At 41.3% G+C, this 27,587-nt stretch overlaps 1 protein-coding gene across 1 annotated transcript in view; it reads left to right on the top strand.

Annotated features, from left to right (window-relative positions):
* The window catches only part of COMMD1 (copper metabolism domain containing 1), an 83,589-nt gene that overhangs the window by 26,821 nt on the left and 29,181 nt on the right, over positions 1-27,587 (top strand). The gene's annotated exons all lie outside the window — the stretch shown is intronic.

Below are 27,587 nucleotides of genomic sequence, written 5' to 3'. Positions count from 1 at the left end.
TTTTTCACCACCAGGCCTTTGATGTTCTTGAACTTGTGGTCTATCTTGGGATACAAAGATGCATTCTGGGTGGTGAATGCAGTTTTTGCTTATTTTATATCTTCATATCGTCCTGATTTGAGCCAGGATGAAGCCAATTTTCCTCTGTACTAGCAAGTATTTTAAAAGTTTATTTGTATTCCATGCACTGTGAAGTCAATTAGGTTTCTTGGTGTTTTTTTTTCTAATCAAATATGAAAATTAGGTAATATCAGCAGAGTAGAAAAGTTCAGAAATGATGATGATCAAGCATTCCTTGTATTTTGGAACGAATGAGGGGAAAGACTCCCCCTTAGTTTACGTAACAGCTGTTTCATGTTGCAAATACATCTTTATTAGTAGTCACATCATGTAATCTGGTCATATCTGCCTGAAAGAGCAGATACATAGCTCTGTCTGCATTTCTTTTTGATCTTTATAATTCACATGAACATACAACCAAAGGCATGGCTTCCTATCTTCAATCTTCTGTCTTTTTGACAGGAACTACGCTTCAATTTCGTATCTTTTTCTTCTGCCATGTGTTAGCAAATCTTAAAACCTCATTTTCTTAGCAGTAGCTACTGCAAATCATACCATGAGCTAATCTGGGGATTTTGATGTCAATAGTTAATGTTTAGCAACTTTCCTTTTATTTCACAATATTTCGGTAGCTTATAGCAAAAGATTACCTGGATTAGGTATACCTAAATTGCACACACATGTGCACACACACACACCTGGAGTATACCTATGCACACTGAATGGTTTCATTGAAACTGTGTGGCTATACCAACACCAGAATAAAAGGACAAGTAAACTGGGATCCTACTGTGACAGTTTATAATGTTGAAGTTATTCTGTTAGTCCACTTTTCCTTTGAAAACTTACCCTTCCTAAGTGCTGACCCTCTGCCTTCCACTCACGTTTCTTTGCAGTGACCAGTACAATAATGCTGTGTGGTTTTAGGTTTTTTTCCTAGCCTAAAACACGGTGTTTTCTGCTCAGGATCTTGAGATTGGAAGTAATTCTATTCCATTAGTAACAAATGGAAAAAGCTGAAAAAAATATTACAGCGAGTACATTAGAAAGAGTACATTAGTGAGCAAATGGGAAAAACAGCCATGTTCATGAAAAAAAAATCTGCAACTCAGAGCCACTGTTTCACAAGGAAATTATGTAGTTAGTGACTCTTCTTTTGAAATTGTTTTTTCCCCAGTAATGTATTATTATGGTAACATCAATCAGCAAGTACATTCATATTTCTTCCACACTGTGCAGCAAGAGAGAGCCAATGTGAAAATGAAGGAAGAATACACATTTCTAAGAAACTGTAATTTCTCTTACTGAAGAGCAGCCCCACAACAGAACCAGAATTAGTTATTTTAGCAATGCAGCTTTGTATTTCAAGTGTAACAAGGGAAGGTGTTGTGTGGATGTATTTTTTGAGCTGCCACTTGGCAGAACTTTTCTCTCCTTTGCTGAGGACAGGGCAGTAGTGAGCAATTGGCAAATCAGAGCAACTAAGGGTGTTAAGACTGCTACTTACAGAAATAATCATGGAGAAATTAGGATTGTCACTACTTGAGTCGAAATTGGTGTTTATTTTAAGGAGCTGTGGTTTTGCATGGTCTCTAGCTTTGGATTAAATAGGTTATCTGCTGAAAAGCTTCTGGTGAAGGCAGTCACTGCATGCTCCTGTGATGGGCTGAGGCAAGGGTAGGGGGGGAACCTCAGGGCTGGAACAGCAGCAAGTGGCTTGTTGCCAGAAGAGTTCATTTAGCCATCAGCCTTTTCCCACCTGTGTTTGGGGACCTCCTGGAAAGATGGTCACAAAGGCTTTACTGTTGAAGGTTCTTGCACACTGGCTCCAGCCCACAAACTTAGAAGCATCATCATATTTTGGAGCCTTTATGGGTATTTCTGCTTCATCGTTAGCACATTCATATCTGTTCTAAATACCAAGTGTTGGTATTTGGTACGTGCTGGGTTGGTATTTGGTATGTGCTGGTACCTTTCTGACACTTTCTGACAGAGTGTATACGTTTTCTAAAACATTGTCAGTCATAGATGTGATTTGGTGAATACTGAATTTCTCCTGGATTTGTAGAAGAAAGCTGGCTTATGATTCAGGAGTAAATTATTCATAACAGACTGTTTTCATTTGGACACTTGATAACAGGGGACTATACAAATGCATTGATGTCTAATCAATTGACATTAATATTTCATATGTTTCAACAGAAGCAAAGAGATACCCTGTAGAGAATGTACATTTCCAGAATTTAAAGTTGCATTGATTCTTCTCAGTGTGTCTGGACTAGATTTAGATCTCAGCCAAAGGCCAGGCAGTTTAGTGAAGTGTCTGCTTCTTCTACTTCAATAAGTAACCTTGCTTTCTGCTTGTCATCTGAATTTTAATCAGTCAGTTCTTTCACGACAGAAAGGATATCTGTGTAAGAGCCAATATGGCTAGAAATTGATGTGACTAGTTCATAAATGTCAGTACACTGAGTTTAGATGAATTATGTCAAATTTCATGAATGTTTTCTAAGGGAAGGAAGATGTTTCTGTGTTTGAGAATCCATTATAACTTGCATGAATTATTCTTACTATCCTTGGCAATACCGGTAATAGAAAAAAATTAACCCTTTCCTCTAAGTGCTCTTAAAAACACTTATGATAAGCATTCAGAAATACTGCTTCTGCAGATGCTCTGGTTCAGCATCTGTAACTTGCAGTTTGAACTCTTCTTCAGTAAGTATTTTACAGCAACATTTAAAGTTTCCTTTATGCTGGTGATGTAGTCTTTATACATCCTGGTTAAAGGCAGATGAAGATGCTAGCCGTTAAGTACTCTGGTTTGAAAGCCCTTTTTCTTTAACAATATGACTAAAAATAAAATCCTGAAGCTGTTGCACGTTAGCCTGCATTTGCCTTCATCTGCTTGTGATACTCAGCACTCATCGCTGCCAGTCCATTCTTTCCTTTCAACAGCCCATCTTTTCTTTTGCACAATGGTTTTATCTCCCTGTATCTCTGCACCTTGCTGGCTTTCTCTTAAAATATCTCTAGCTCCCTGCACCCTTCTTTATGTCCTTTTTAATCTTATTCTCCCTCCTTGAGCATGGCTGTGAAGCTCTTTTGGCATGAAATTTCAACCGGACTCAAATCTGCCAGCAGGGACAGCGGGGTGAGCTGGAGAGTCGCCCTTCTCGTGCCCTTCCTGCCCTGCTGCATCAGCGCTGCTCCAGATGGCCAACAGTCACTGCCACACAATGTCAGGTTACCTGCAGATTTTAGTCACAGATTTATATCTGACCTTGTCATTAAACAGAATGCAAATGCATTGGTTTTGCGCTGTGGCTTGGTATTAAGATATATTTAAACCTGTTTTTTGGACATTGCCACGTTGTTTTGCTTATGAGATGTGCCTCTCCCTTGGGGCTGTGTTCTTCCCACTACTGTTCTGGGTTGATTTGCCAAGAAGTTTTACTTTCTTGCAGCATTATATATTTAGGAGTTTAATATCTGAGACTGGTCAAATATTATATATTAGCCTGAGTATTTGCTTTTTGCTTTTATGCTTGAACTTGTTTATTGTGAGTATTTTCACATGCATTTCAGTGTTTAGAATAATCCATATAGTGACACTTTCATTGGAGTTTTGCTAAGCGTGTTTTATGAGCAAAGAATATTTAACATGAAGTCTGGGATTCCACTGCAGGATTCTTCCTGGAAAGACCTTAGGAAATCACATCAGGATTATGGATTAGAGGGGTTTTTTTCCCAAAGCATGGTGTATTTCTTCTCTTTCCTTTTTAAAAGCATCTGCCTGACAGAGGTGTCCTAAAACTTAGTTAATGGTATATGGTAGGTAAATACTACTATATAGGAAATACTAAAAACAATGCAAGTTATGATATTAGGAAGATTTATTTCAAATTTAAGGGCAAAGAGCAGCCTCTCATTCCATGTAACTCTTCTGCAGTCTGAAATCTCCAGAGATGTATCTTTTCACATAAAACAAGCATCTTCCTTTAAAAAACAGGCAAGTATTTGTAACAGTATTTTGACAAATTTAAAAGTCTAATATTTCCTAATTGTGAATACATTTTGATAGCAGTTTTAAACTCACCAGTGAGATAAATACTTTATGATGGAAGGATTTAGTAGATTAAGTGATCATTTGCCAGTGCAAGAGTTTACCTGATACTGAAAAAGTAAGAATTGCCAGCTCAGGATTTGCCTTAGGTATATCACACATGCTGTCTGCTAATGACTGGGTCCAGACCATGATAATTCAGAGAAAATAGTTATAATTCAGAGAAAATAGTTATAATTCAGATGTGGAAAGAATTAATAATGAACACAGACAACTGTCATGTGCTCTATGTGGGAGGTAAAATGCTACTAGCATTTTGAAGGTCTGTTGTTTTGAAATTTAATCAACTTCATAATCATAAAAATTATTTTGATGTTCTGGGAAAGAGTGAAGTTGGTCTCAAAGTAAACTTTTGGGAGATCAGAATTGTTTCTGACTTGTTAATTGTGTGTATTTAGGTTGTAAATTTTGCCAACTGTGCTATAAACAAATTAAAAGTTCAATTCATACACATTTGCAAATGCTAAAATAGAACAGGCTTTCACAGTGTAGTAAAAAATCTTAAGATTTAGCTTCTATAAATCTCATCACCTTGCTAGAATTACAGAGTGAATGCCACTGAGAATCTGTTGGTGGTTTTGCACATTTTTGTAAGCAGGGGTCTCCTGGTTTCTTGAGGCAGTGGTTACCTCCAGCACTACCTTTCACTGCTGAGGAAAGGTTAGATTAAGAAAACATCATGAGTAAACTCATGCTATTGGGAGGAAGGATTATGACTGAGCTTGCTTTTGCCTCTGCTTGACGCCAGGTCAGGCTGTTTCAGAGCTGTCACTGAAAATAACTTCAGATAATGGACTTCCAGTCCTTTTTACGTAGAATGTGTTCTGAAAAGACAGACTGCCTTTTGTAGGATACTGGTATGGGCAAAGACATGCTAAGGGAGATGAAAAACAGTTATAGGTACCCGAACCAAATAAGGGTGGCCTGGCCTGCAAAGGGGAAGGAAAAACAGCTACCAAACCATTTTTCGTTTCTAGCGTTAATCCATTTCAGTCTTTGTAGTTGCTAACATTATTGGAACTATTGTTCCAGTCAAAAATGGGAACATGCAGGCATTTGGAAGCCCAGTTGATCAACTGAACCACAACGGGCTTAAATACTTTTATGTGATTAAAAATATAAAACCCAGTAAGTAGAAGTTAGTAGGAAAAAAATCACCTTTGTGTCCAAGCTGAATGTAATTGCTTCAGCTTTTGTTCACCTTGGAAATTTATGAGCTGGAGGGAACAGTTACATAAGACAGTACAGTGCAAAAGCAAATGAAAAACAGAGGGCAACAGGTCACTCAGTGCAGAGAAAACTGGAACACAGTTGACTGACTTGACTCAGTTATTTCCTTAATCCTCTGCATGACAGTCTCAGTAGTCTTCTGCTTTGACAGTTCAATTTTTGTCACCTCCTAAAAGCCAAGTGGAATTTGGGGAGCAAGAAGGGAACTTTGTGGACATTGGGATTTTTAAGTGTAATATGGTGCAGAGCTAAGAATGTTAAATTGAGGTATTAGTTCACTAACTGTCTGACTTTAGCTGTCATTTTTCCACTGTATATGTTTGACTATATTTTGATTAGTATCTCATCTGTTCATCCTATAAGAAGAAAGGATATTCTACAGTTAGTGGTATTAAGAGTCTTCATCCTTGGTTATTTGTGCCATGTACACACACATAAGGTTGTGCTTGAGCACACACACAAACACGCACATTCCTTGCCAACTGCTTTTACTATGGAAAAGGATATGCTGAAGTAGTTCAATAGAATAATTTAAGTGAGACATAAATATTTCTGATAGTAGTTGAGCACAGGATATTGCAGGGAGAATTCTGGATTAATTGAAGGTGAGCTGTGTGAAAACAGATGTTATCACTGGTTTACTGCCTTGTGTCTGCTTAAATTCAGATACAGTCCTGGACCCTTGAAATTTTTGCTTTCTCAGAAAATATACTGAGGTCTTGGACGTTAGGACAGGGAACTTGCCGTCTGTTATCTCATGCAATCAGCAAATATTTTGCAATCTAACAGCAATCTAGCATTTCCATGCAGTGATAAAATGTTGCGTTAGCTTTGATCTCTTGCAGCCTTGCGTTGCGGACTATGATGAGACTGGGTTGAGGACAGCTGGGTTCAATAGACTTGTCTGTTGAAAATTTCTCCAGCAAATGCATTTCATCAAGCTGTTACACCTTTTTCTGGAATCGGCGCTAAACATTTACGAGTTATTAAGAAGGATCTGGTTTTCCTTCTTCTTATAATCCCTGCATTATCCCTGTCAGCTCATGGCTTTTCTGGAAGTTCTCACCTTGTTTTTCTACCAGCTCCCTGCCCCCAGCAATGGCTGGTACTCTGTTCACACTGTACCATGAGCTAACAGCCCTTGGTCCTCACCCTGACTCCCCTACAGAAAGCTTTTCTGTAACTTTGCAACCTTTTCTTTAGATTCCTGCAGTGCTGCGAGAGGTTACCCTGAGAGTGTGTGAGATTGCATACTTTGAGATATACAGGACTCAAGCTGGATAAAGTCACTGCAGTCAGACTTTCAGTCAGGGTCACCACCACAACAGACGCGAGCATTTAGCCCGCAGACTTTCCGGTGAAACAGATGGTTTCATGTTCCTTATTTAATCCAGTTGCTGTATGCATTTCAGTTCCATCTCTATTTGCCAGAGCTCACGTGGAAGACTGAACTAAATGTGTTTCTGTTGCTTTTGTGCTTTCTTCTTTAGGTCATTTTCAATGCTTGAACTTCTGAGTCAGGAGATTGGGAGTTTCATTTCAGCAGACTGAGCGCAGTTGGTTGGGAACTCTGACATTGAATGTTGTGTTGAGGGGGGACACATGGAAAAACTCACCGTGTTTTAAGAGCACGTGTTGCAGGGATTGGAAGCACTTGGTGAACTTTGAAACCGCCACAGCTCTGGTTCTGTACTCGAACAAAAAGGCTCAAGTGTCACTAGTGAGCTTAGAATAAGAATGGTTATGAGTTTCTTGTGCTTCCTCATCATTAACTGAGTAATTCAGAGATCCTAAATTATATACCCTCCATCACCAAAGGAATTGTTTGGTTTGAGGCAGGTTGGCACAGCAGTTTCAGGGTAACACTTGCAGTACTGCAGTCATGTAAATAATCACAGGTGACTCTACTGTCCACGCAGTGGCCCACCACTATGCACTTGGAGCTATGTAGAGATTGTCTGCAAATATGCAAATTAAAGTGTGGCATTTGCAGAAAATGCCAAATGCAGACAGGTACCTTTTGGTAGCTGCATAACCCTGCCCTTAAACAAGCCTAGGCAGAGCCTCTGCCTGTTTCAGAGCACATCCTGGCCTGGGTTGCTGCCGGAAGGCAGAGGAGCAGCTCTTCATTTCCCATATCTACCAACCAGCTAGAGATGCAACCTTGCTACAGCAAAACCAGGCTTCAGTGGAGGCAAAATGTAGTGTAAGGCTTGAAAAGATGGAGCTTGAAAGGATAAAGTGGAAGGTCTTCGGAGATTTTCAGAAGGTGAGATAAAACTGAAGTGGAAAGGGTAGATTAAAAAATGCTGCCATTTTTCATTGTATTTGTACCAAGTGTGAGGCAGGAGGCAAAGGGGACCATGTCTAGCCAGTGTGATTGCTTCCTGGCTCATTAAAAAGCATCTTTGCAATGCAAAAATTGGATCTGTTGGCTGCCATGTTGCTAGCTGTTGAGGACCCAGAGAGTGCATTTGCTGGTGTAAGGGGTAAATAGATAGGAGTTAGTGATTTCTTTTGACTCTACCCACCTTTTGTAAAACCAGCAGCGTGTCATTTGGGTGTGACAGTGGATGTGTTCTGTTTTGTGAAATAATTAATCTCAATTTATAAATCCCAGAATAAATATATTATATGAAATATATTTACCCCAGGAGGCCTTCAAGGAAGGGGGACATGCTTGAAGGACCCAAAATTGTAATCTGCACTGTCTTCTTTTTAAGAATTAGTTGGAGTGTCTGTATATAGCAAATCAAAGCAACTGGCCTCTTTGACTTTTAGGGTCTCCTGTTGCTGGCCATCTGCATTCTTCTGAGGACTTGGATTTCAACATTAGCAAGTAATTTGTTCTTGGAACACTGAGGGGGAAAAAAAAGGAGTTGTTACGAACTTCAGTGCCCACTGCATTGGCTGACACAGCATCTTGTTTTTACAGCCCTAGCCTGGCCAAGTGCATTTAAAATAGTTGTTTTGCCTGTGTTGGCCAACCTTCCCACTCCTGACAATATGCCACCTTGCATCTGAAAAGCACTTTGGAGATCCTTCAGATTTGTCATGGTCTCTCTTGAGATCCCCGAATCTTAGCATTCAGGGGTGTGAATAAGAACAGGTTCTTATTTTATTTTATGTTAATTAGGAGAAGAAGAAAGTATCAGAAGATACAGAATCAGAAAGCTGGCACATAATTTTGGAGAAATGCTTGTAATTTACACCCATCTTTGCTGCTTAATAATTTGGATTATCTTTATTCTGTCTTAAATAATATATATATTTATATATTCTTTATAAAACCTGGACTCCAGCTCTGGCAGTACCAGAGTTGATCCAACAAAAATCCAACACAGTCCACAATACTGAAACAAAATCACTGCAAGCTGTACCATTAAACTTGCCATATTTCTCTGCGTCTATTAATTTTTTGAGGGAGGAGTGAACATGTGTAATTTCTTTTGAGCAGCTTATATGTTATCAGCCAGCAGCTTTCTTTTTTCACCTTTCTTCACAAATTGAATTCCCACATGGTGAGCAGTTCTATTAATACATTAGGCAGCTGAAGGCATGGGCAACAGGAGAATGCAATTCACAGGCAGTCCTCAGTATAATCTTTTTAGTGAGGAGATAGTTATCTTCTGATTTCTAACAAGCTGTGGCTTTCTGTCCTAGTGCTTCTTCTCATGTACCTTGTCCTAGTTAAAAATGTAAAACATACAGATATATCTTTTTTTCCCCTTCCTTTTCTTCTTATACCATTTACAAAATCTTTTCACTGAGGGATTTCGCTGGTAGCTGCTGGAATTTGCTGGTGTACAAAACTGTCCTTGGCAACTGGTAACTGAGTGTTAATGCTGAGGTATTCTGAGCTCCCTGTACAGAAATGTAGTTAATCAACATGTGAAATGCTTGGACTACTAGTGCTATGTTTGTATAAAAGCAAACTCTCATTCCTGCTGCAGCTGCTGCTGTCAATTTATAGTACTAGCAGTGGTACCCAGGGACTTCTAGATGATAGCAAAAAAAATTTAGGAGATGGTCATGCCTCTTCCCAAGGGAGTGAATGAATACTGTAGGAAACAAGGCTCTTTTTCCAGATGCCGACTTCTGTGTTGTATTGGTCAGGTTTTCAGGAGATGACTGGTGGGAGTTTGCACTGAAGAAACCCAAACGTGTCATCTGCATTCACAAGTTCACTTACGTTCATATTAAACTGATTCATCTTACAGGTGCATGTTAGGACACTGGCCTTTGCTTCATCTTGTTAAAAACACAGACTGAAAGGAAGGCAGGAAATAGAAAAGCATAAGTGGGTCTTCGGTGGTAGTTTCAGGTTACATACAGGTCTTTGTCTTGCAGTGATGTGAACTTAGACTTCCTGAACTTTGGTACTTGTTCTCACCATTGTGCTACTCCTGTAGTTACGCATTTACAGAGTTGAAAGTTGAAAGTGGTTGAGTGAGTCCAAATTAAATTTTCTTTTGTTCCCTCCTCACCCTTTTTCATTTTTTTCCCCAATTATTTTCGTCTGGATCAGTTTGTTGAAAGGACAAGGTGAGGGCAAAATTCATAGACTCATAGAATGGTTTAGGTTGGAAGGGACTTTAAAGATCATCAGGTTCCAACCTCCCTGCTATGAGCAGGGACACCTCACACTAGAACAAAGCCCCATCCAACCTGGCCTTGAACACCTCCAGGGAGGGGGTGTCAGCAACCTCCCTAAATGAACGAAAGAGTTTGTGAACAATGCCTTGCCATGAAAAAATGCTTATTTAAACATATGTGTTCCAAGGATCACCCATTTTAAAACTAGCTAATGGTCTCTTGAACAACTAAAGCAGCTTTCCTTGAGTGCTCAGGAAACCTGGGTGCCAGCTTTTCTTCAAAGAGTGGAGGAGGAATAGCAAATGAGAGGCATGGCTGTTGAACAAGTTCAGGATTTTAGACTTTATCTGGAGAAGTGTGAAAAAGGTATCTGATGTGAAAATGATCATAAATGGTATCTGGAGGTGGAAATCTGCAAAGACTGCCAGAACAGAGAAATCCTGGTATTCTAGGAGAATTTGGTATTCTTTGTGTCTAGAATATTTCCTAGCTACAGTCATTAATGAGAAATATGATTGAAATACTTGTCCTGTTACTTGTCCAATTACTTTCTCCACTGTTAGGTGAGAAATAACAGCAAACTGAACCACAGAGTTGGCCGAGCTGCTGGAATTATGGGAACAGCGAGGTGTAGAGCTGAACAGCAAGCACATTCTGATTTAGTCACAGCTTTAACAAATCAACTGGTTTGTTTGTTTTTTTTCATAGAGTAGAAGTCAATCACTGTCAACAATTTTGTCATTAAAATAGCTTTCCCTTTTCCCTTTTGTACTTTTCCATTTTTTTTTTCCTTTTTGCTTATTTTGAGAGTACTGACTGAGGCAGTGTGTTGAAGCCTAAGTTTCCCTACTTTTCTCTGAAAGGAGGTGGTTGGGAGGAGATCATTGGCAGTGCTGGGTGAGACATCATTGTCCTATCCACTGCTTTAGAAGTTGAGGAAATGACTACTTTGCACGTAATTCCAAGAGTAGGCTCTCTTCATTTAGAAAGAGATTCTCATTTTAGCTTATAAAAGATACAAAACAACCCTTTGATTAAGAAACCTCTCTAAGCTGTAATTTTGCATAGACCTTGACACAAGCTGGTTTTTTTCTGTCTTCCTTTCAGATTGTCAGTAGCAAAACTCCACAAAGATAATCAGACATGCAAATATGTGATATATTTTTAGTTCAATTTGCTGATGTATATTCATTAATATGTTAATAAGACAAGGAAGGCTTAATTTAAATTGCATATGCTTAATTTGGTTAATAAATACTTGAGATATAAACCTGCTTTTAAAAATAACCATACAAATTATGCCACTTTTTCAGGACTTTTTCTCTTAAGTCACAAGGGGGGTATAAAGCCTCTTAGTTTAGTGACAAAAGTAAATTTCTAGTGCTTTTTACCCTGATCCTGCACAACCAAAGGACCTTTGTGCTGAATTTTGGTCCTCCTTGTATGCTTTGTCAGATTCCCAATGATGCCATTGTAATAAGTTGTGACAATAGAGACATGGTGAAGATTATTGCATTGCAATTTGAGTTCTCAAACTATATTAAGTGGGGTTTGACAGGCAGATACAAGATGGAAAGATGAGAGTTTCCTTGTATTCAAATACAGCTAAGCTCCACCACTGCAAATCTGGGATGTGCCTGCCCTATATTTAGTTTGCAGTGGCCTAACCAAAAGAGATAGTCACAAATTACTTCTGGAATTAGAATAAATTCTCTGACAGCTTCTGAATCTTGGTTGCATATGCTGAGCTGCTATAGTATCTATTTCTTTAAACCTCTGAAATGATATTTGAATGCTTACAGGCGATAAACTTTTAAGTCAATTGATTCAATTTCTTTTGAATTACTCTCAAAAGTGGAGCTGTGCTTTAAGAGCTCTTAAAAAATTCATTCAATTTAACTTGTAAATATGCCATAGAACTTGAGATAATGGCTTTTCTTTTTTTTTTAAGACTTCAGCCTGGAAGGCAACATCTTAAAAAAACTCAGCATTGAGGAGAGTCTAACATATCCAGTTACACTGGCCCGACTTACTTGGTCTGAAGTAATGAGGCATGACAGATCATGAGTGCAGTGCATCATGTTCAGAACCAATAACCCCTTTCAGAAAATTACAGTTCTGCTCTCAGCAGTCACTTTGAGTTATCTGAAGCTAATTTTAAATAGCCTGCTTTTATGGAAATGGAACACTTTAGTTTCTCAGTAAATACCACTGTGATGCTCAAAGACGGCTATAAAGTGCGACTGTCTGGGAAAAAGCTCAAGTCTGATCAAACTTAATTTTACTGGAACCCGTTCCTGCCTACAAATATCTGGATTATGCAATGAGAACAAGCACAACACTTGACAGAAAATTGGCTTTTGTGATACCTGCTGCTGTAAGGATGTGAAGAAAAGCTGTTGATTCACATGCTCTCTCTCTCTGAAGGTGCAGGCATTGGCAACAGCATCTTCATGTGTTGTTTCTCTTCTTTCTGGCCCTTTCCACTAGAAGAGAAAAGATACTGATTGAATCCAATCAACTTCTGTGTGTAGTATAACATGTTTTGTTTTGTTTTGTTTTCCTCATTGCCATTGCTGCCCTGTGGTGTTTAGGTTGCCACCGTTGGAGTTTGAGCAGTAAGCCATGTCTGCATTCTGTTGGTCACCCAGAACTCACCAGGGAGCATGCAGAGAAACCCAGGCTCTTTGAGGGAGTGGTAAATTTTGTTCAGTTTAGGTATCTGCCTTGGACTATTCCCTTGAACCTGCTTCCATGGACTCCAAAGGCATAAAAGCATTACTAGTTCAGCTCTTGGAGCCTGAAGTTTGGTGAGATAGATCTCACCCTTCGTCTGAACCACATACCGACCAGTGGTGGCATAACAACCACTCTTCTCAGATGAAAGGTATGGGTAAAACCTCATTGCTTAGTTCAGCTCACGGCACGTGAGGCAAACTGTCTCAGCCTTTGTTTTCTAGGAAGCAAAAAGAAGAGAAAGGCAGCTCCTCCATTTATACTGGGGGAACAGTAGTCAAGTGAATGTCATTAGACTCTGTCAGCCAAAAAGTGCAGGCTGCTAGGTGACAGAGACCTGCATTTGCATTAAATCGAAACTCTTGGGGTAAAATTTATGAGAGATAAATGAAAGGATAAAGAAACCCTCTTTAAATGTGTGTTTCTTTTTTAAAAGTCGTCTTAAACAAGCATTAAGTTTGCAGAGCGCAAGTACTTGCGAGTTTAAAAAGGCCAAATAACTATGCGTGACGTTAATGGTGCTGAAAAGCCTTGATCCAAACACACTGAAATATCATGGTCTGGGTACGATATGTGACTGAGCCACTTTGGGTCATAACACTTTCCTCTGCAAACACACTGAGTCAAGCTTAGTGGATGCTAGGGCAGAATAAACAGAAGAAAGACAATATCCCCAGCTGAGAGCCAGGATTTGAAAGACGATAGATAAATAGATCAGTTTCAAGGACTTGAGGCTTCTCTCTTGGGGCTGGGAGGGGAGAGCAAAAAGGAGAGGCTTGTTTTTCCAGGCACAGAGCTTGGAGATCAAAAAGACTCACTCACCTCTGAAGGAGACTGTTCCCCTGGGCTGTTGGAGGAGAGATTGGCTGAGGGACTTGTGGGGTTGGTCGGTGCTGACATGTCCTGGTGGCTTTGGAGTTGTCTGGGGGATGCTCGCTTGACATGTTCTTGTGCAGGAGCAACCTGGTAAGAAAACTATGTTTAGCCAATCTTTGTATTTTATACTAAACCACAGAGTTTTGCTCTGCACGGGTAGTACTTTATTTCAAAGAGCTTTGGACCTTGTATTTCTCAGTCATTGCTTTTCGGAAAAGGATTTCTGGAAGGGGTAGTCCAATGTGTGATGCTGTGGTCCAAGCCTACGACACAACCCTGTTCCTTCTGCCCCTTCTTGCACCCCCTGTTTGCATGACAACATGCAGAGCTCTCTACAAGCTCTTCTGGCTCCCAGTAAAGATTTAACTCATACATTTCTCTCAGGGCAGCAAGCAGAGCGCTGGGCCAGAGAGCTGAGTGTTGCAAACACTTTAATATACAGATGGGGTGTGAGAAATTTGCTGTCAGCCAGGAACGTGCACATGACTTCAGTTGCTTGTGGTGCTCTGGGTAAGCCTGGCTTGTCATCTCACATCCTAAAAAGTGAGAGCCATGTCCAACAACCCTCCCTCCACTTGGAGCACAGGGCTTTTTCCTTCGGGCAGGGAGTTGCCACCAAGGCTCTCCTTCTGCATTCCAACTGCCTTCCCTGCTTGGCACCATTCCCTGCCTGACTGCAGCTCCTCTACACCCTCCTTTCTTTTATGCCCCTTGCTTGGCTCTGGTTGTGTGTTTGTTTTCTCTCCCACACGGTCTCTTTTTCATTCACTTCCTAGAATAATAAGGGGCTTGTTGAAAGGGTACAGTGAAGTAGTTTGTCTTCTTCATTCATTCTCTCAGTTTTTTTTTCCTATCCTTTTTATTCAACGTTTGTTTTCAGCATGCTTTGAGTATGAAATGTTTACTTCTTCATGGCTTATTTTCACAGTATTTATTATTTTGGAGGCTCCTATCCAAAGTATCTTACTGCCATGAAAATCTCATAAATAGTTCTAATCAGTTATGATGGTATTAAAATTCCCATTTCAAGGGTGAAGTCTGAAGAGAGAGAACATAAAAGTATGGCTTTCCACTAATTTTGGTGTCCAGTTTGAAAACTCAACCTGAGTTCTGGGGGTGCTGAGCCTTGGTCATATAGTCAGTGTACGTTTTTGATCACACACCCAAAGCTGTGAAGGACAGCAGTCCTGCAAACCAGGCTCCAGGTGCCTCAGACTGAGCCTGGTCTTTTAAGGCTGCCTGACAGCTGAAATTGTAATTTTCTTTATTTTGATATTTTTATGTTGTAGTGCTCCTGTTCTTTTATACAGTTTTTAAGAATGGGATTGGAAAGACTTTTGTAAGATTATGCACTCAGAAAATCCTGTCTTGGACTTCCTGTATGCACACAAGAATATTTACCTGTGGGCAAATAAATTTACTTAATGGCTGTGTGCAAATAAAGGCAGAACACTCACAGTATTCATAAGGCACTGGAGAAGATATTAGTGGGATTCCTCCAGCAAAAGAAAGTCTGAAGTGGAGGTGTATTGGAACAGAATATTAATGCCTCCCTGTTTGAAATCTGGGAAATGGCCTTTAGTGCTTCTCTCCTCTTTTCTCATTCTTAAAAAGTAAGCCAAACGCTGCCTTTTATTTGAAGTGGTTTGCATAGGGACTTGTGCTCCATGTGAGCACATGTATCACACAGTCATCATGGTTGGAAAGGACCTCTAAGATCACAGAGTCCAACTGTCAACACAAAAAAACCCACAAAACCTTGGCCACTAGAGCATGTTGTGAAGTACCAAATCTACATGGCTTTTGAGTACTTCCAGGGATGGTAACTCCACCACTTCCCTGGGCAGGCTGTTGCAGTGCCTGACCACTCCTTCAGTATAGAAATTCTTCCTCATATCTAGTCTAATCCTCCCCTGCTGCAACTTGAGGCCATTTCCTCTGGTCCTATCATTATTTACTTGGGAGAAGAGGCCAGCACCTGCCTCACTACAACCTCCTTTCAGATAGTTGTAGAGGGTGATGAGGTCTCCCCTCAGTCTCCTTTTCTTCAAACTAAACAACCCCAGTTCCTTCAGCCGCTCCTCATATGACTTGTTCTCTAGATCCCTCACCAGCTTGGTAGCTCTCCTCTGGACACACTCCAGCATCTCAATGCCCTCCTTATAGTGAGGGGCCCAGAACTGCACGCAGTACTCGAGGTGCAGCCTCACCAGCGCTGAGCACAGGTGCATGTTCACTTCCTTACTCTGGCTGGCCATGTTATTCCTGATGCAGGCCAGGATGCCATTGGCCTTCTTGGCCACCTGGGCACACTGCTGGCTCATGTTCAGCCAGCTGTCAATCAGCACCCCTAGATCCTTTTCTGCTGCGCAGCTCTCCAGCCATTCATCTCCAAGCCTGTAGTGTTGCATGCGGTTGTTGTGACCAAAATGCAGGACCCAACACTTGGCCTTATCGAACCTCATAGAATTGTCCTTGGCCCATTGATCCAGCCTGTCCAGGTCTGTCTGCAGAACCTTCCGATCCTCGAGCAGATCGATACTCCTGCCCAATTTGGTGTCCTCTGCAAATTTACCGAGGAAGCACTTCTCCTCATTCTTTTCTTAACATCCTCCCTTTTCCAAATTCGGAAGTGGTAAGCAATAGCATTTTATTCATAGTGAAATGTCATAATGATTATATCGTAAGCACTCCAGTCAGTAAGGTGAGTCTCAGGCTTAAGTAAAGGAATAGGCACTCATGAAGAAAAATTTAGGTTCTACTGGTGTAGTAGGATAGATGTCATGCACTGATGTTTTTGGAAACTAGAGCCTGCTCAGCTGCAACTGAAATATGTTCAGGGCAGATGCTGCCTTTTTTCTCTTGGCTGAAGTGTGTATTTTGCAAGGCTGGGAAGCTAGGCAAAAAGCATGTTATAAAACAACTTGTGTTGGGCTGTGTTTGTCCAAGGAAGGATCTGTCATCTTGGACAGCGAAGAAAGGTCATTTTCTTTGAAACATCTGTAGAAGGTCGTTCTGCATGTCATGTTGATGTGCAGGATGTACTTTTGAGATACTCTGCTGCTTTTCTAGATTATAAGCTATTGCTTGAAGATTGTCCAGGCATCAGTTATGATAGGTTTGTTGGTAGACATGGCACTATTTTCAGGGTTATCTGTTGAATAGGGAACTGCTCAAGAAGGGTTAGTTGGGAGTGGGAGGCTTTAGCAGAGTTGCTTTCTAAGAGCCCAAGCCAGAGTCCCAGAGGGGGCTTGGACTCCAGCAGGTCCTGAGATTCAGCCCACCTCTCAGCAGCAGCAGCATTACTCCTTGTTGTTTGAATCTTCATATTTCTCCCTTGCCTTTCTCTGACAGTTCTGCTTTTGTTTCTTCTGCTTCTTCCCTTTTCTGTTCAGCCCCCACACCCTCAGGGGGCTGCTTCCTCTCTCATTTCATTCCCTTGGCTTCCTCCTTGCTCCCAAACTTGGTGCCTTGTTTCGTTTCAGCACAGCTGCCTAGGTTTTTTTTCTTCATCACAGTTGTGCAGCTGTTGCCAGCTCGATGCCGAGTCTGTCAGGATGTTTCCATGACTCCCCCCTACAGTGTGGAGGGCTTTTGAATGAGACCAAGGGTCACACGTGGCAGTCGCCTCTCACAGAGGAGCGGCCGCTGCGGGTCCCACGCAGGAAGCGTCCGAGCAGGCCACCCCTTTTCACCTGCTGAACTCGCCGCCTTTTATACCCCCGTGACTCCCCTGTCCAGCCAGTGTCACTGCCCAGAGCCAACTGGCATCCATGAGTCCCAAGTCAGGGTGGTACCTAGCAGGGGTAATGCATAACTTGTTGCCCATCCTTCCTGCCTTGTATCACACCCGTTGTTTTGCTTTTGTTTGTCCTTGAGCAGCAGGCCTGGTTTTGGTCTGTTAGCTGGGTATAATCAGCAGAAGGCCTTGGATGACTTAAAAGGTGTTTTGTTTAGGCTTATATGGGGAAGAAGAAGAACCGTTTCCCACAGCAGCACAGCAGAGGGCCATGAACCATCCCAGGTCAAAGCTGCCCGTGACCATGTGAAAGTACGGGTGCTCTCCAGAGGAAGGTTTGGATTTGCATGATGTCTCCACTTGCTGTCTCTCTACAATACTGTACTGAGACCAGTGCTGTGTTAAGGAAACAGCGTATTCTTTGTGCTCTGTGACAAAGCTTATTTTTCTAGGAAGCTGTAATAGGTGATGTTGTGTTCTTGGAGTTGTGTGTGGTTTTGGGGGTTTTTAAGCAATGTATGAAATCTTCATTTGAAACTGTGTGTGAAACTTCTTTTCTATAATTTTTCCATGGATTAGTGAACTGCAGTATCAGGGAGAGCTTTAAAAATGAGTATGGAGAATATAGGAATGACTTGGCACCTGCATGTTCTAATGTATTCTAAATAATGAGCTTTATGTGGTAAGTTTATGTAGCTGAGCTGTATTGTTTTCTTCATGGTGATAGTTATACTGCGAATCAGCTTTCCTGGTTGAGATACACATGAACACAACCCAGGCTTATTACCTTGGAGACTTGAGCAATAGTGCTGGGACTGGGTAAAGGACAGCTTAAAAGTAAACATATTTGCATGTGAAGCGAGCTGTAGTTGCTATGAAGGTATGCAAATAGCTCTCAATCAGAACTGTACATCAGACTGTACAAATGGTACTGCAGGCTGATGCTTCAACATGTGGCTCTAAGGCACGTGAGGATTCTGGTTTTTCTTTCTGATGTTTTTTTCCCTTTGGACTAGTGGATCACATGGCAATCTCAGCTTCAAACAGGATGCCATCAAGGTTTTTAATAGAATTACCTAGAGAATTGATTGTGCACGCACTGGATGAAGCCTTCAGATGTCTCATAAAAGGCCATCATCTCTTCCCCTCTGTCTTCCTACTTCATCTGCCATCTGTTTGTAGTCTGCACAAAGATTTTCCTCTTTAGACCTTTTGAGTTGGACTTAATTGAAAATAAATTCTGAGGACTGAAGCTCAACACACGTTAACAGATGGGTCCATTTATTTAGACTAGCTCTGTATGGGAAATAGATTTGCATAGGGAAATAGATATTTCTTTTTTCCCTTTCCCCAGCAGTTAGGATACTTCACACTCCAAGCATTGTTAGTGCAAAGCCCATCATAATGTTGACTGACACTTAATGGTATTTTTGATGGAGGCAAGGTTTGGGTCACCTGAGTGGGTGGAACCTGATTTTTTTGTGCTGAAAACAAACATTCATATCTCTTACACTTGATATTATGAAGATGCATTTTGTCTGTAGTTTCTCTCTCCTCTGTACAAATACATCTTTATCTGTCAGGCAGGTGTTTAGACTTCAGACTTGGCTGGTACTCATTAGAGACAAACCAGGTAGAAAGCAGAGTCAGATGTTGAGGAAAAGGTTTGGCCATTTTGAATCAAAGCGAAGTGCTTTATCTATACAATCTAGACTTCTGGACAAACAAGAGAAGTTTTTCATGTGCTTCCAGGGGTTTTGTGGGTATTAAAGTGGTAGTGTAAGAACCTAAATAGAAAAGTACATCTTACAGTTAGAGGTGTATTGCATCACCAGTGAAGTTGCTTTCATGCACACTAAGTACTGTGCTGTATTGTTAACAGACTTTTGTGCTCATGGGCAGAAAAAGTCATGTTTTACAAAGCTAGTGGCATATCTCAGAGCCTCTGATAAATTCTGAGGGTATTTTTTTTTTCATATGCTGTTGGCCATTTGCATAAACACCTGGACATAGCAAGCTCTTCTGACCTTTCCTGCCTTTCACTTTGTCTCCCTTTCCTTCTTACCTCTGATATTTTCACTCTGATTTGAGTAATTGCAATGTTTTGGATACTCTTGTAACTCACCTTCTCCCAAACATACATGCCTCTGGACTTTCATCTTTTTTGTTTTTTCTTTTTTCTTTTTAATTTGTGTTCAAGCTCTCAAGGCTTCACCCTGTACGTAGGTGTGCCAGGAGCAAAATATCAATTACTGACACCAAAGGAAATTTCCAAGGTGGAGGAGGCCCTGTAGATACCCAGGGAGTGTTTCTTCTGAGTTTCCTGCAAGGCTAGAAATCTGTTTATTTCAGTGGAAATCAAATAGTCACTAGAAATAAATGTAGAAGTCTGCTTTACTCATGTGAGTACCAATGCTATGTTCCCTTTGATCTATTTTTTATTTCTATTGTATTTAAAATGTCACACATGGGTAATAATTCTTACCTATCCCAGTAACAGGAGTGGGATACAGACAGTTGTATCTGTGTTAGGGATAGAGATGGGGGAAGCACAGAGCTTATAATTTGCTAGTTCGTTATCAGAATCAGTGTTTGCATTAAATATTTACCCTAGGAGCTCTTCCCTGTCCATATCTCTTAGTGTTTGTCCTGTTCCTCCCAGGAGAGCAGGGAAACACAAGTTCTTCACTTCTTTCTGGATGTGGAATAGAGCTGGGTTAGTCCCATATATCATGTTTATGAAAGATCAATCACAGTCCTAATCTTTCAAAGATGCTGTTGTGTACTATATTTATGAATTTTCAGAGATTTTACTTCTCATATAGCATTTAATTTCTAGTAATTTCTAGGTTAAGGGAATGTTTCAAGGGGAGGGAAGAGGAGTACATATTGGTTTAGAGTACCAAACTGCTTATTAGTGTAAGCTGCATCGCCCTGTAGTTTTTTCATCCCCAGGGACTCTGAGCACAATCACCATCACTAGGTTTTCTGAGTGCTAAAGGAAAGAACAATGTCTCACCCCAAGTTGCAAGGTCTCTTCTCTTGCAGAAAGTTAATACCAAGAATATATGTTCTTTGTGCACTGGCCTCCCCTTTCTTTCTCCACTCAAGGAAATCTGAATCCAAAGGGACTTCTGGAAGCCTGTCTCATTTGAAACACCTCCAGATTCCTGGCTTGCTGTCAACTGTCAGCATTGTGACAGTGCTGCAGTCAGGTACCATGGTGATCTTAAACACTGTCACACTGCCTGCATGTACCTGTCAAATAATTTTTATAAGGTTTTTTTACTGCTTTGATTCCAAGATCATTGAACAACAGGCATATCTAATTCCCACTGCAGTGTCAATGCTATTTACCTTAGAAGAAATGAATTTTGAATTATTTGCTTAGTGCTTATCAGTGCCTTATTCCTTTGTACTGCTGTAGCTTCAGGAGAACAGCTGACACAGGAATCTGCCTGTGTAAAAGTGCTGTTCACTGAAATACAAATGGATCCTTATTTCTAAGAATGTGTTTCAGGTGAACACTGGTAAGGAATTGCTTTGTACTTCTACTTTGAAAGTAGAAATACAAAATTACACAATAATGTTGTAACTTCCCTGGACTTCAATTTATTCGGGAAGCAGTTCTTAATGGTCTTGTTCTGAAACCTGAAACAGTATTTTCTAAAATTTGGGAAAATACATTACATAAGACCTCAAAGCCGTGGCTGCAGGCACGAGACCAGAACCAGCTCGGAAGTATGTTTAGACATTCACAGAATCACAGAATCCTAGGGGTTGGAAGGGACCTTGAAAGATCATCTAGTCCGACCACCCTGCCAGAGCAGGATCACCCAGAGCACATCACACAGGAACGTGTTCAGGTGGGTTTTGAATGTCTCCAGCAAAGGAGACTTGGCAGCCTGTTCCAGTGCTCTGTCACTCTCACAGGAAAGAAGTTCTTCCTGATATTCACATGGAACCTCCTATGTTCCAGTTTGCATCCATTGCCCCTTGTCCTATCACTGGACATCACTGAAAAAAGCCTGGCTCCATCGTCCTGACACTTACCCTTTACATATTTGTAAACATGGGTGAGGTCACCCCTCAGTCTCCTTTTCTCCAAACTAAAGAGACCCAGCTCCCTCAGCCTTTCCTCATCAGGGAGATGTTCCACTCCCTTCATCATCTTTGTGGTTCTGCACTGGACTCTTTCAAGCAGTTCCCTGTCCTTCCTGAACTGAGGGGCCCAGAACTGGACACAATACTCCAGATGCGGCCTCACCAAGGCAGAATAGAGGGGGAGGAGAACCTCTCTTGACCTACTAACCACACCCTATCTCATGCACCCCAGGATGCCATTGGCCTTCTTGGCCAGAAGGGCACATTGCTGGCTCATGGTCATCCTCCTGTCTACTAGGACCCCCAGGTCCCTTTCACCTACACTGCTCTCCAGCAGGTCAGCCCCCAACCTGTACTGGTACATGGGGTTGTTCTTCCCCAAATGCAAAAGTCTACACTTCCCCTTGTTGAATTTCATTAAATTTCTCCCCGCCCAACTCTCCAGCCTGTCCAGGTCTCGCTGAATGGCAGCACAGCCTTCTGGTGTGTCAGCCACTCCTCCCAGCTTGGTGTCATCAGCAAACTTGCTGAGGGCACACTCTGTCCCCTCATCCAGGTCGTTGATGAAAATATTGAACAACACCGGTCCCAGTACCGACCCCTGAGGGATTCCACTAGTCACAGACCTCCAACCAGATTTTGTCCCATTGACTACAACTCTCTGACTTCTTCCCTTCAACCAGTTCATGATCCACCTCACTACCTGACCATCAAGAGCACACTTCCTCAGTTTATCTGCGAGGATGCTGTGGGAGACAGTGTCAAATGCTTTACTGAAATCGAGATAAACCACATCTACCGCTCTACCATCATCTATCCACCTAGTAATTTCCTCATAAAAAGCTTTAAGCTTGGTCAAACATGACTTACCCTTGGTAAAACCATGTTGACTGCTCTTGATGACCCCCGTCTCCTTGATATGCCTGGAGATAGTGCCAAGAACAAGTTGTTCCATTACCTTTCCAGGGATGGAGGTGAGGCTGACCGGTCTATAGTTACCCGGGTCCTCCTTCTTGCCCTTCTTGTAGACTGGAGTGACATTTGCTGTCCTCCAGTCCTCAGGCACCTCTCCTGTTGCCCACAATTTACCAAAGATGATGTAGAGCAGCCTAGCAGTGACCTCCGCCAGCTCCCTCAGCACCCTTGCTGATAGCACTAGGGGGTGATAATTTTCCTTCCCTGTTTGGCAGTCTTTCCTGTGATTCCAGAATCTGGCATAGGGGAATTTTCTGGGAAAGGGGGGAGGACCTCTCTTTGGCTGTCCTGTGTCACTTGAGGCCCTGCTAGAAACTTGCTCCTAAGTGACGGTGTTTGCAAGCTGGCTGTGATGGTCAGCATTCTGAAGGGTTCATCCTGTCTCTGAACCAGTGGTGCTGTAATTACTAGTTCTTCCTAACCTGAAGCATGCTTTCTTTTCAACAATAAAAATAAGCTAAAGATATATTTTGAGGGGCTGTTAAGTTTGGTAAAGGCAACAAACAAGTTAATGAGAACTTAAACTAAAAACATATAATAATTTTCTTCTTCTTTGTTTTTTTTTTTCCCCTCCCCTCCTATTCCATGGGTCACATAAGTAGCAAGAGGCCAGAAGCACTAAAAATTAGCTTGCTGTATACCAGGAAGCTGAGGAGGGGAGGCCGAAAATAAATCTGTTGAGTGGGATAGCTTTCTCCTGGGAGAACTCTAAGAATACAAACATTGAAGCACAGAAAATCCGGTTCTGTTGTATCTGAATAACTTGTCATGTGGGCTTGACAAAGGCTAATTTTCAGTAGCTAAAGTGAAAGAGGCCTTTTACTGATTTTTGGGAGGGTTATTTGTTTCTAATCTCAGGATATAAGGTTCAAAACAGTTTATTTTCTCCTCCTTCAAAAAGAGAGCCACAGGCTTGTTGCCATGGGCTTGATGAAAATAATTCTGTTGGATTTCACGGAAAGGACCTTGCTTTGCTGTGGATTTGTGAGGATCTTCGAAGAGTGAAACAAGTCATATTAGCAATAATCAGATTCAGAAATTGAGAATTATACATTAAAAATCAGCCACCCAGAATATATGGAGCTGAGTGACTATATAGATACAAGTAAAAGATACCGTGGACTATCTGCTAAAATACTTTTCCAGCAGAGAAAATCTAAGAATTAGTGTTGCTCTATCCCTGGTGTGTGCCAGAGTCACAGGTTTGGAGGCTTTTCCCAGGGTTGACACCACGCATTTGACAGCTATTATAGAGAAAGGCACATAGAGCTTGGCCTCTGTTCTGTTGGATTGGGTGAAGATACAGGGTGCTGAACGTGAAGAACAGAGCATTTAATATTTAAAATTATGAGATAGGTGTTGAGTTCCTTGCAAAGTAGCCTCCCATAAAGGGGTTTCTAAGATGCTGGCAGCCCCGCTGAGTTATTTCTCCTGCAAAGCTCTGACAGAGCATGCAACACCTGCCTGGGGTCAAGCTTCCTAGGGCAAAGCCCTGGGAGTTTTAGTTTGTTCACCTAAAGTAATGTTATAGATGAATCATAAAATTAATTTGCTGATCAAATGTGAATGTATGTAATTGAGTGTTAAGCTGCAATGTTTGTTAAACATTTGTAGTTATGTTCTGTTATATAATGGTTAATGTTGGAAGTTATACCTTGTTATGTAATGCTAAATGCTGACAGCCATATCAGGTATATAGAACTATGGGTTGTATAACCTTGGTGTATAGAACCATAGGTTGTGTGACATTTTGATTGGCTGCGCGGGTCCCGGAGAGGAGCGGCAACAACGCAGAGGATGGAATTTTCCGAGAGAGGGGTGGACCCCTCCCAAAACGGCGGGGAAAGGATGAAGGGGTGGACCCCCCGAACGGCGGGAAAAAGAACTGTATGAAAAGGACCCCGCGCAGAGCCGCTTGCGCGCCGTTGGCAGAGCACAGACTCTCCGGCCGCCCAGCGCTGTTTGCTCATTTATCTCAAATAAATTATTTAATTTCTAAATTCTTTTTTCTGGCTGATTATTGCCGATTACAGTAAGGATGTCCTTGCTTTCTGTAAAAGAGTACAGAAAGAGAGAAGAGGCTCTAGGTGATAAATTACAGGTCAGTTTTACTAGTGGCTTGGATTTCACGGAGGGCATAACTGAAATGTGGCAATAGCACTTGCTCAAAGAGATGTTGTCACAGCAGGAATTTTGAGAATATTGCATTAGTTTATTTACTTTTGTGAGGACTTCACTTCCAACTTTTCTGTGTGATGCTCCTCTTCCTTAGTGTAGCCTCGTTACACCAGCTTGCCATTTTCCTTCCACCCAGGGGCTTGGGATAGTGTCTGAAAATGTGAATTATAGTGAAATGAATGGAATTACTTGGGTTTTAGTTTGTTCTCTCTCCTGCCAGCAGCTGAAGGAGAGGATTTTTTTTCAAAGTACAGTGCCAGAAAGTCAGTGAAATTTCTGATGAAAGCTGTTCTCTTTTCTTCAGCTTGGCTGGACCTGCAACAAGCTTCATCTGCAATTAATGTGGGTTTTTTTCCTCTGTATTAGGGATCCTGATACACTTACAGACCTTTAGGTTTTTGCTTAAAGTTTGTTGATAGTGGGAAGAGGTTCATGGAGCTTGTATCCAGGGTGCCAGAAATAACCTTGGACCGTCTGAATAAAAACAGTGAACAAACCAACAGCTAAATGAAAAATTCAAGCAGCTGTGTCCAAGAAGTGAAGGGTGACAGCTGGGAGGATTCATTCCCTACCTAATCTTTGGTGACCAAAATTGCTTCTGAACTGTGTGTGTTGAGTCTTGTCTCTGTAGGTTCCTTGTTAGTCAGGGGAGGGAGAGGCTTCTCCAGGGAGTGTCTCAAGGGTTGATTCAGAGGGTAAATTTAGCCTGAAGACTATCTTAAGCACCGCAGCTGTCTGAACCTGATGTGAATACTCCTCAGTGTGGTTTATTGTGCAAATATTTGTAACAGACTGTTGTTGTTCAGCCAGCATCTCAAAAAAACCATCTTGCAAGTTCAACTGATGCAGTAAAGAGAATTTTCTTTGTGATACTAGTTATGCGTGTTTACTGTTCATCCTTGGTGAAGACAAGCGTTTGTCAGCTTTTCCTATCCTGTCCCTTCTTGATCTTGTCTTCCTCCAAAATCACCCACACTCATGCTCTGGGTGGCAGCGTTTTCCTGCGTCTTTTTGGTAGCTCAGGCTATTTAATCTTTTTGTCGCTGGTGGTAAAAAGGGGGTCAAAAGGAAGGGTGTGCAAGGAAATTCTATTGAGGTATTTGTCTCCTGTTGGTTGTGTCATTGACATTGTAATAGCTGGGCCTGTAACCTCATTCTTAAATAAAAGCTGAGAGCTTGCTGATTGTTACCCTCCAGTGTTGGAAGGGTGCCCTGTTTCATTCTGTGCAAAGGGATATTACTTTGCCTCTTACACTTTTGACTTCTCAGTTTTTAAAACAAGATGGAAATTCAGGAGCAATTTTGTGAGAAAGTTTACACATTTTTAGAGCTTGTAGTACAAATAATGGAGAAATGGAGAATTTGTTCCTCTAATGCTCTAAATGAAACAAAATCTTAATCCATAAATTGATCAGCTTTTGGCAATGGAAATTTTTCTGTGTGGCTCTGTGTAGTTTTCCAAACTTGCAACCAAAGATGTGAACACTTCCACAAAAACAACTAAGCCTCTTTAATCTGTTTTCCTTTCTTCTTTTGCATGAGACTGTTCTGCTTTTATTAAGCTTTAGCAAATCTATATTGCCATCATAAAAATATGGAATAATTAAAATTTAATACTTGATCAATATTTTCACAATGAATGCCAGTTATAGTAAGAAATATTTATTATAGAGTTAATGAAATGACTTAAACATTCTGTATTGTAAAACTGTAGGAAAATGTGGTGTGTCACAGTGCTCACTGTAGTGTTTAGGGCAGGAGGGACTTGATTTTTTGACATCATAGCTATGAAGACAGAATTAAACCCTTTTCATTGAAAGATGTCAGTGGATCCTAAAAACAAACCATTTCTTCAGCTTTCAAACATGATCTACAGTAGTAAAATTAACTTGTTTCTGTCTGACCGGGAAGTGGCCAACACTATCTACAGAGTTTTCCCATTAGGGAATAAATCTATAGGAATGCCTGCTGGCTTCTCTGCGTCTTTGAACTTACAGCTTGACTTGGTCTAGTTTGTCTGTTGTCCTGTGGTCTCCTTGAGTAAGGGAATTTCATGACAGAGAACAGCCCTGCTCATACTTAGGACTTAGAAACCTCCTTACAACAAAAATAAAACAAGTAATTGCATAGGTCAAAAAGAGGGTAGTTTTAGTCAAGGTTTTATTGGTAGTTTTTTTGTTATTATCAATTGCCAGAAAAATATTTTGCATTAATAGTAAGCCAAACAAAAGGTGTTGTGTACTTTTGCTTCTTAGGAGATATATACATACAATTTATACATAAATATACTTATTCATCTTTGAAACCAAGTATCAGCTTATTCATTGCTAAGGGAAAAACTTGCTGGATTTTATTGTGGGGTTTTCTGTGGAAGGAGCTGTCTAGTCAAATCATGTAGTGCAAATGATACCAACTTGAAAAGACTTTTCAAATTCTCACATTTCAGTATTCTCAACCGAGGCAGAAGGAGTGCTGGCTCAAGATCTGCAGTGTAGGTCAGGCTGAGGAGTTTCTCAGCACTGAGCTCTGAGTTTCCCTCTCGTCTAGGTTTAGGGGCAGCAGCGACCAGAGGCCTCTCTGAGGGACTTGCTCAACAGTCTGTGGTTTAGGGCTTCCGGTGGCAGGAAAGTCCGTCCTCACCCCTGCTCACACTGACGCAGCCTTGCTGTTCAGCCCTCTCCCCATGTGTTGACGGAGGAGCTGTACCCATCAGTTTCATGCTGCCTTCCAAAAATCCATGCATCTGTTGTCATACTCGGCGTGTATTTGCATGGCTGAAAGAACACAGAACCCCAAAACTAGAAAAAGGTGTTGAGGTGATGGCTGGTAGCTGAGCAGTGCAGCCTGGCAGGGAGAAGTGATGTGTTTGGCTTTGGGACCTGGAGGGCTGCATTTCACAGCAACCAGTTTTTAAACCTTCAGGTTTGTTTCTGTTCTTCCCAGCATGTGGAAAGCTTTGTTTTTGTAATG

Source organism: Apus apus, chromosome 3 (assembly GCF_020740795.1).
Source record: "Apus apus isolate bApuApu2 chromosome 3, bApuApu2.pri.cur, whole genome shotgun sequence".
In the NCBI taxonomy this organism is placed as follows: Eukaryota; Metazoa; Chordata; class Aves; order Apodiformes; family Apodidae; genus Apus; species Apus apus.
The sequence above is the reverse complement of the archived record's forward strand: the minus strand, read 5'-3'. Positions and strand labels throughout refer to the sequence as shown.